Below are 8,713 nucleotides of genomic sequence, written 5' to 3'. Positions count from 1 at the left end.
ATCAACAACAAGTGCTTCAAGACGCCAAGGCTTTTCTTGAAAAGAGGGTAGTGAAATTGCAGAAATGCCTTGCTCCTCATTTTTTGCTATTCTCTGTTACACGGTTACTAAAGCTATGTCAATATGCCTAATGTCTTAAGGAAGTTTACATTAAATACATTTTAGGTTTTACTTATGGTTCTTTGTTTCTCCAGGACCCTGGGCCAGGGAAAGAAATGAACGAAGATGCCACATTATGCCCAGAACTACTTCTCTCATTCAATAATAAAGGCTTTGTTGTTGGGTCAACTTTTGTTATGCTCAACTGTTTCCTTCCTGAGGATGGGCTCTTTCTCAGGAGGCTCTTATACTCCCAATAAATGCACTGCTGTAAGTTTGCCATATCATTATGTAACACATACCTGGATGTGTTCGAACTCTGGCTGAGGGTGAAGCTATGATGTCCCATTGCAATTGTTTTGAAATCTTCTTCCTATATCCAGAGAGAGGGGCACTAAGAGCCCAGAGATAGGTAGTTAAACATAACCTACATATCAGCTGCTCTTCATTGCAAAATGTCTGTGTTTGCACATAATACCTTAACATTTTCAGCTTCAGCTCACTTCAACCTAGACATTTATGGGATCTTTTCAAACCTATCCTTCTCCATTTATTCACACCACAAAATTTAGTGATCAGCATAGACCCTGATAAAACTTTTGTAGGGAGAATGAGGATGGGGCTTTTATTGCACAATATAAATATTAATCTAACTTCAGCTATGCTGGGATAATAAATAAACCCTCAGATCCTAATGACTTTGTATAAATAATAAGTATTTCTCTCTCATGCAGAATCTGATGAAGCTCTATTTTGTAGCTATGCCATCTGGATCACATAGTCTCCAAGGTGAGTAGAGCAGAGGAAGACAAAGAGCAGGGCAAGATTGAGGTGGAAGTTACATGTCCTTTGCACTTACTTTCTGCTGGCCTCATCTGGTCGCATGATCCCACTCAGATAGGTGCATGGGGGCTTGGAAAATTAGAAAAACGTGAATATTTGGTAGGCACTTACAATCTCTGCCAGCATCTGCCCTTCTAATCAGCAAATTTTCAATTACTTTTTTCTTCACCCACATAAGACATCTTAATCCAGCCTCAGGGGAGACATCCTGATGTCCAATCTAGTCACTACATCAAGCTTAATGGGATTCATGGGCCTCTCTGTCATGTCTGCATGAGGCTCTTCTTGATCAGGTGACCTATGAACTGAAAGAAAGAATATATCGTTGTCCTCTACTGTCTATACCACCGCATATAGAGTGGTGGAAAGGAACAGAGTAACCATGGTATACATTCCTATTTGAAACGGGATGATTAGAGACACACAACAATGATAACATCTCACTGGTCAGACATGGTGAAAGTTCCCTTATGCAGGGGATGGTAGTAAGTGTTCCTTAGTTAGGCCTTGGTTCTGGTCCTCGAGAGGCATTCTTTTATCCATTGTCCTCTATGGCTGAAAGCTGTGCCCTCCAAGATATTCCTTCTTTTCCGTTACTCTCTTCCACCACCTCTGAAGTGGGTGAGGGGGAATATGTCCTCCTTGCGGGCTGCACAGTTTTCTCAGTAAACTTCTTTCCCACGGAACATTGGCAGCTTAAGGGTTATAAGTCTCAAAATGTCAGTGGCTTTTTTTAGTCCAGCCTCATGATTTATTTAACAATGCAATTCCCTCAAACACACAGTAGGCTTCTGATCTATTTGCTTTAAATAACTTTCATGTGGTAGTAACCACACCTAAAGTTCTTTTCTAGGCATAATTCTAAAATCTGCTTTGTTTCGTTGCTTTCTCGCTTCTGTGCATTTCTCTCTCTTCTATATGGGGGCTGTGTTGAAGATGTCTGACTAATAGGTAGAACGTTCACACACTTAATCTGTTTATACACTTAATCTGATCCTCGTCCTAAGTCATTTCATCCAATGGGGACATTTCACTGTGATTTTGTGGCAGTCTTTTGAGATGCCAAGTCTTACTGTTTAAAGTCTAGAAGTAGTCACTTTTCCAACTTGCAAACTTCAAAATTTCTGAACGATTTTTATCCCTTTCATTTCAGTTTGCAAGTCAGCCAGGGTTTTCCTGAGCTTATGTCATTATTGCAGTCCTCTGCCAAATACAGCCAACGTTCACTTTCAATATTGTTTCCCTAAGTCATTGGGCTCAGAAGCCGCATGGTCTGCCTCCCAAATTACCACAGGATTTTAATTTTTGCCAAATGATTTCCTACTGCTTAAAACGAATTGCCATTTTTTCCAGCCTCCAACATTGGATTTTTCACTGCCCTCTGCCTAATTGCTAAGTCATTGCTACACATTTTAGGTTTCTTTGTGATGGCCTCTTATCACTGATAAAAATTCTGAATTTGTTAGGATAGGCTAGAATATGCTGTGAAAACAAATTTCCCATTTCAATTCACTTGCTAAACAATGAAATTATCTTTTTTGTTCACACGAAATCTCCCGGTTCCTGTTTGATTTCACTTTGGTCTGTGGTTGTGAGTATTGGAGAAGTACAAATTGTGGGGCAAATGGAAAGGAAGTTCAAGATGACATTTTGCTTAGCAAACTTGGAGTATATGTTGGTATTATTGCTTAGGTATGGTATATTTATTTGTATGTTTACATAGCGTGACTGCCTAATGGCTTTAAAAAAATCTATAGTGCATGGTTCACTGGTTCCCCTCCACAGAGAAGAACAATGAGTAAGAATAGAAATAGGAATATATTTTATCAGATGAACCAAGGTGAAAATTAGCAAAAAAATCTATGACAGTACATATATAAAATAAAATTTCCCCTTAAGTTATAATCATGTTTATACTTTTTGCATATGTAACTAAATGAATGTGTACTTTGTTCTAGTGGCTTATTGGTGGAAAATAAACACAGATGTTTTTGTTTTATATTTTACAGCAATGCTTTCAGTAACCTGGAGAGGTACACATGGCTGGTATAACCATTATCTTCATTTAATGATGTGAAAACACCTACCACAGGTCCTGGCACATTGAGGGTCTTGAATAAATTCTGTCAGATGAGTAGACAAGTGCACAAAAGGTTGAAGGAGTGAATGAGGCAGGTTAAATGACCAGTTCTAGACTGGTTACTAAGTGACACAGCCTAACTGAGTTTTCTAATGTTCCACTGACCCTGCCTCCAAGCAGCTTCAGAATGCAGCTTACATTTCTGCTATAAATATTTTCTTTAGAGTTTTGCTGATGAATTGAAGTTTCATAACAAGAAGAAAGCAGATGGCTTTTGGGAGGGGCTCATACTTGCTCTTTTAACTGTGTTTCTGTTTTGCTTGTTTATGCAGAGTGTGCACAAAGGTTGCCAGAACCTTAATTTCAAACTGCATCATTTAATAAAATACAATAAGGAGAATTAAGAAGAAAGGCTGCAGGGGAACATCCTGCTTATTATCTCTGTAATGAGAGGACTATTTTTTCTCCCATCAGTTGCCAATGATGAGGTTTTTTGTTTCCTTTCGTGCGGGCACAATTGTGATATTCAATGAGAGGAGTGCGAAGTGCCACTTTACAGCCAAACATTCAATTCCTCCTAATTCACAAGGGAGAGAAGGATCAAGTTGTGCAGCTGGGAGGTGATGTTTCTTCCCAGCAGCTGTCATTGAGGAGACACGTGCAAACCATAGAAGTCATTTGTCACAAGAACCCCATCCAGAATTTGCTATGTGCGTCTCACTTGCTAACGTGACATGAAATACTGAAGCTTTCAAAATCAAGTACAGAGACTTTGTTGTGTTGACATGGGCAAAATGAAATGAAGAGCTGAGGCAATTATGTGGATAAATCAGGCCAAAAATATCCAACCATTGAGAGGAAAAACTTCCTTTGGCTCAAATTATTCAGAGCGACTGTCCATGTTCATCAATTTATCAGGATAATGAATTTTATCCTATACTTTACTTTGTCACTATAGATATATCTTTTGTCTATGAATTTGAATGACTTTGTGATATTTTACTTCACTGAAAATTATAATAGGAGTTGAATGAGCAAGCACTATGTTAAAAGGTTGCTACTGCAGCTATCATAATAGTCCAAGAGAACTTAAGACCCATTATTCATAGCTAGCAGATATGGTTATTGGAATGGGGGTAGAGAGGGAGACATGAAATCTGTTGAGAATCAAATGCTTGTAACTAATCTGTCTTTCCCATTTAGCATCCTATTATCCAAAAATATCTTGGTCTGTATCTCCCGGCTGGTTTCCTGGTCATTTGACAACTAGTTAAATGAGCCTGAAAATTTCATCAGGTTTCATATAAAGAATAATATATTATAGTTATATACATATAAATGTATATCTTTGTGTATTTTTAATATCCCTTATTTATCTACAAAGAGATGAATGTTTGAAATATGTGACGGATAAGCAAGGTCAATTCTTGTGTCTGCTCATGCATTGGCATTGAACTTTCTGCTTGGAGTCCTTAGCATATCCTACACTTGAGCCATTCTTCTTGTTTCTTCATGCTTCCAGAGCCACTAGAATCACAGGCAAAAGAGCAGGAGCTTCTTCCTGGGGCAAAGGGAGAACCTCTGAGCACCCAGCTACATTACCCTGGGTGGTCTGGTCCTGCTAGAGTCTCTTAAACATTAGAGACAACTCACCATTTGGAAGTTACAAATCATGAAAGTGCTCACTGAAGCAAATGATACCACATAAGAAATAAATGCCTAATGTTGATGAACATTTTAATCTTTATTATAAAATTATAACATAAAGAAGAATCCTGAAGAATGACCATAAGGCTTTTGTCACAATAGCACTGTAATGGAAATATAGGTGTGTTTTCTTTTTTCCTTTTTTTGAGACGGGGTCTTGCTTTGTCACCCAGGGTGGCGTGCAATGGAGCTATCATGGCTCACTGAAGCCTCGACCTCCTGGGCTCAAGCAATCCTCCCACCTCAGCCTATTGGGCAGCTGGGAGGCATGCATAACCACATCCAGCTAATTTTTTGTAGAAATAGGGTTTCTCCATGTATTGCTCAGGCTGGTCTCGAACTCCTCGGCTCAAGTGATTCTCCCACCTTAGCCTCCCAAAGTGCTGGGATTATAAGCATGAGCCACCACGCCTGGCCTACGTGTGTGTTTTATGATTAAACAAGAAATACATACAATTATCAGGACAGAACAAAATAAAGAGAAAAATACAAATGACCTGTAATTCAACTATCCACAGATAATTATTTTTTATGGACTGAATAGTGTTCTCCAAAATTCATATGTTGAAGCCCTAGCCCCTAATATTATTAATATGGTTTGGCTGGGTCCCCACCCAAATCTCATATTGAATTGTAACTCCCACAATTCCCATGTGTCATGGGAGGAAACTAATGGGAGGTACTTGAATCATGGGGGCAGGTCTTTCCCATGCTGTTCTTGTGATAGTGAATAAGTCTCATGAGATCTGATGGCTTTAAAAATGGGAGTTTTCCTGTATAAGCTCTCTCTCTCTTTGCCTGCTACCATCCATGTAAGACATGACTTTTTCCTCCTTGCCTTCCACTATGATTGTGAGGCCTCCCCAGCCATGTGGAACTGTAAGTCCATTAAATGTCTTTCTTTTGTAAATTGCCCAGTCTCAGGTATGTCTGTATCAGCAGCGTGAAAATGAATTAACACAGTAAATTGGTACCAGTAGAGTGGGGTGCTGCTGTAGATACCCAAAAATGTGAAAACTACTTTGGAACTGGGCAACAGACAGGGGTGGAACAGTTTGGAGGGCTCAGAAGAAGACAGGAAAATGTGGGAAAGTTTGGAACTTCCTAGAGACTTGTTGAATGACTTTGCCCAAAATGCTGATAGCGATATGGACCACGAAGTCCAGCTTGAGATGGCTTCAGATGGAGATGAGGAACTTATTGGGAACTGGAGCAAAGGTGACTCTTGTTATGTTTTAGCAGCATTTTGCCCCCATCCTAGAGATTTGTGGAACTTTGAACTTGAGATAGATAATTTAGGGTATCTGGAAGAAGAAATTTCTAAGCAGCAAGGCATTCTAGAGGTGACTTGGGTCACCACTTGGGTGCTGTTAAAGGCATTCAGTTTTAAAAGGGAAGGGGAGAATAAAAGTTCAGAAAACTTGCAGCCTGACAATGTGATAGAAAAGAAAATCCCATTTTCTGAGGAGAAATTCAAGGTGGCTGCAGAAATTTGCATAAGTAATGAGGAGCCCAATGTTAATCCCCAAGACAAAGGGGAAAATGTCTCCAGGGTATGTCAGAAGTCTTCACAGCAGTCCCTCTCATCACAGACCCAGAGGCTGAGGAGGAAAAAGTGGTTTTGTGGGCCAGGCCCAGGTGCCTTGCTGTATGCAGTCTAGGGACTAGGTGTCCTGCATCCCAGTTGCTCCAGCCAGGACTAAATGGGGCCAAGGTACGGCACAGACTGTTGCTTCAGAGGGTACAAGCACCCAGCCTTGGCAGCTTCCATGTGGTGTTGAGCTTGCTGGTGCATAGAAGTCAAGAATTGAAGTTTGGGAACCTCCACTTAGATTTCAGAGGATGTATAGAAATGCCTGGATGCCCAGGCAGAAGTTTGCTGCAGGGGCAGGGCCCTCGTGGAGAACCCCTATGAAGGCAATGCAAAAGGGAAATGTGGAGTTGGAGTCCCCACACAGAGTCTCTACTGAGACACCACCTAGTGGAGCTGTGAGAAGAGGGCCATCACTGTCCTCCAGAGCCCAGAATTTTAGATCCACCAACAGCTTACACCGTTTGCCCAGAAAAGCCACAGACACTCTATGCTAGCCTGTAAAAGCAGCTGGGAGGGAGTCTGTACCCTTCAAAGCCTGGATGCGAGACATAGAGTTAAAGGAGATCATTTTGAAGCTTTAAGATTTGACTGCCCCACAGGATTTCAGACTTGCATGGGGCTTGTAGCCCCTTTGTTTTAGCCGATTTCTCCCATTTGGAATGGCTGTATTTACCCAATGCCTGTACCCCCATTGTATCTAGGAAGTAACTAATTTGCTTTTGATTTTACAGACTCATAGACTGAAGGGACTTGCTTTGTCTGAGATGGTGGACTTTTGAGTTAATGCTGAAATGAGTTATGACTTTGGGGGAATGTTGGAAAGGCATAATTGGATTTGAAATGTGAGGACATGAGATTTGGAAGGGGCCAGGGGTGGAATGATATGGTTTGGCTGTGTCCCCACCCAAATCTTATCTCTAATTGTAACTTCCACAACTCCCATGTATCATGGGAGGAAACAGTGGGAGGTAATTGAATCACAGGCGTGGGTCTTTCCCATATTGTTCTTGTGATAGTGAATAAGTCTCATGAGCTCTGAAGGCTCTAAAAATGAGAGTTTCCCTGCACAAGCTTTCTCTCTCTTTGCTTGCTGCCATCCACGTAAGACATGATTTGCTCCTCTTTGTCTTCCAACATGATTGTGAGGCTCCCTAGCCATGTGGAACTGAAAGTCCAATTAAACCTCTTTCTTTTGTAAATTGCCTAAATGGGTATGTCTTTATCAGCAGCATGAAAATGGACTAATACAGTGATAGTATTTGAAAAGGGGCCTTTGGGAGGTAAACAAGGTTAAACAAGGTCATAAGGACCCCAATCCAATAGGATTTGTGCCCTTATGAAAACAGGGAGAGACAAACCAGAGCTCATTGGCTATCTCTTCCATGTGGGGACACACAAAGAAGGTGGCCATCTACAAGACAGAAAGGTGATCATGCTGGCACCTTGACCTTGAACTTCTAGCCTTTGGAACTGTGAAAATAAATTTCTGTTTTTTAAACCACCCAGTCTATGGTATTTTGTTATGGTAGTCCAAGCAGACTAACACACCACTGTTATTATTTTTACATCCTTTTATATTTTAATATTATTCTATACTAAAATATACATCCATCCATCAACACATCCATCCTTATGTACATATAAAGATGGCATTATACCCAATGGTTTACATCAGCACTGTATGATAGAAATATATTGTGAATTACATACATTAATCACATACATTTACAATTTTTTTAGTGGCCACATTGAAAAGAGAAACAATGAAAACATGAAATTAATTGTAATAACATTTTAAATTTAACCCAACATAGCCAGAATATTGTCATTTCAACATGTAATCATTTAAAAATTATTCTTCAGGCCAGGCATCGTGGCTCACTTCTGTAATCACACTTTGGGAGGCCAAGGTGGGAGAACTGCTTGAGGCCAGGAGTTCGAGGCCAGGAGTTCAAGGCCAGCCTGGGCAACATAGCAAGACATTGTGTCTACTGAAAATAAAAACAAATTAGCTGGGCATGATGGTGCATGCCTGTAGTCTCAGCTACTCAGGAGGCTGAAGTGGGAGGATAACTTGAGCCCAGGAATTTGAGGCTGCAATCCTGATTGTGCCACTGTACTCCAGGCTGAGCAACAGAGCAAGATTCCATCTCTGAAACAAAAAATTATTCTTGAGATAGGTAACTTTTTTTTACATTCTAAGTCTTTGAAATATCGTGTGCATTTTACACATACAGTACATTTCCATTTTGACTGACCACATTTCAAGTGCTATTGCCACCCTATTGGAAAGAGCAGTTTTAGATTGAGGGCTTTCAGTCCTGGGTTGGAGTTGGACCTCTCTACCTTATTCGACAAATGGCGTTAGACAATTTATTTAATTTTTTTTC

At 40.3% G+C, this 8,713-nt stretch overlaps 1 long non-coding RNA gene across 1 annotated transcript; it reads left to right on the top strand.

Annotated features, from left to right (window-relative positions):
* Positions 1-231: 231 nt before the first annotated feature.
* LOC123572332 (uncharacterized) lies at positions 232-3,479 on the top strand. Its single transcript, XR_006696829.3, has 3 exons — positions 232-369; positions 834-888; positions 3,355-3,479. It is a non-coding gene; the product is annotated as an uncharacterized lncRNA (long non-coding RNA).
* Positions 3,480-8,713: the final 5,234 nt, after the last annotated feature.

The sequence above is a fragment of the Macaca fascicularis genome, chromosome 3 (genome assembly GCF_037993035.2).
Source record: "Macaca fascicularis isolate 582-1 chromosome 3, T2T-MFA8v1.1".
In the NCBI taxonomy this organism is placed as follows: Eukaryota; Metazoa; Chordata; class Mammalia; order Primates; family Cercopithecidae; genus Macaca; species Macaca fascicularis.
Note: the sequence above shows the minus strand (reverse complement) of the source record. Positions and strands in the feature narration are given on the sequence as shown.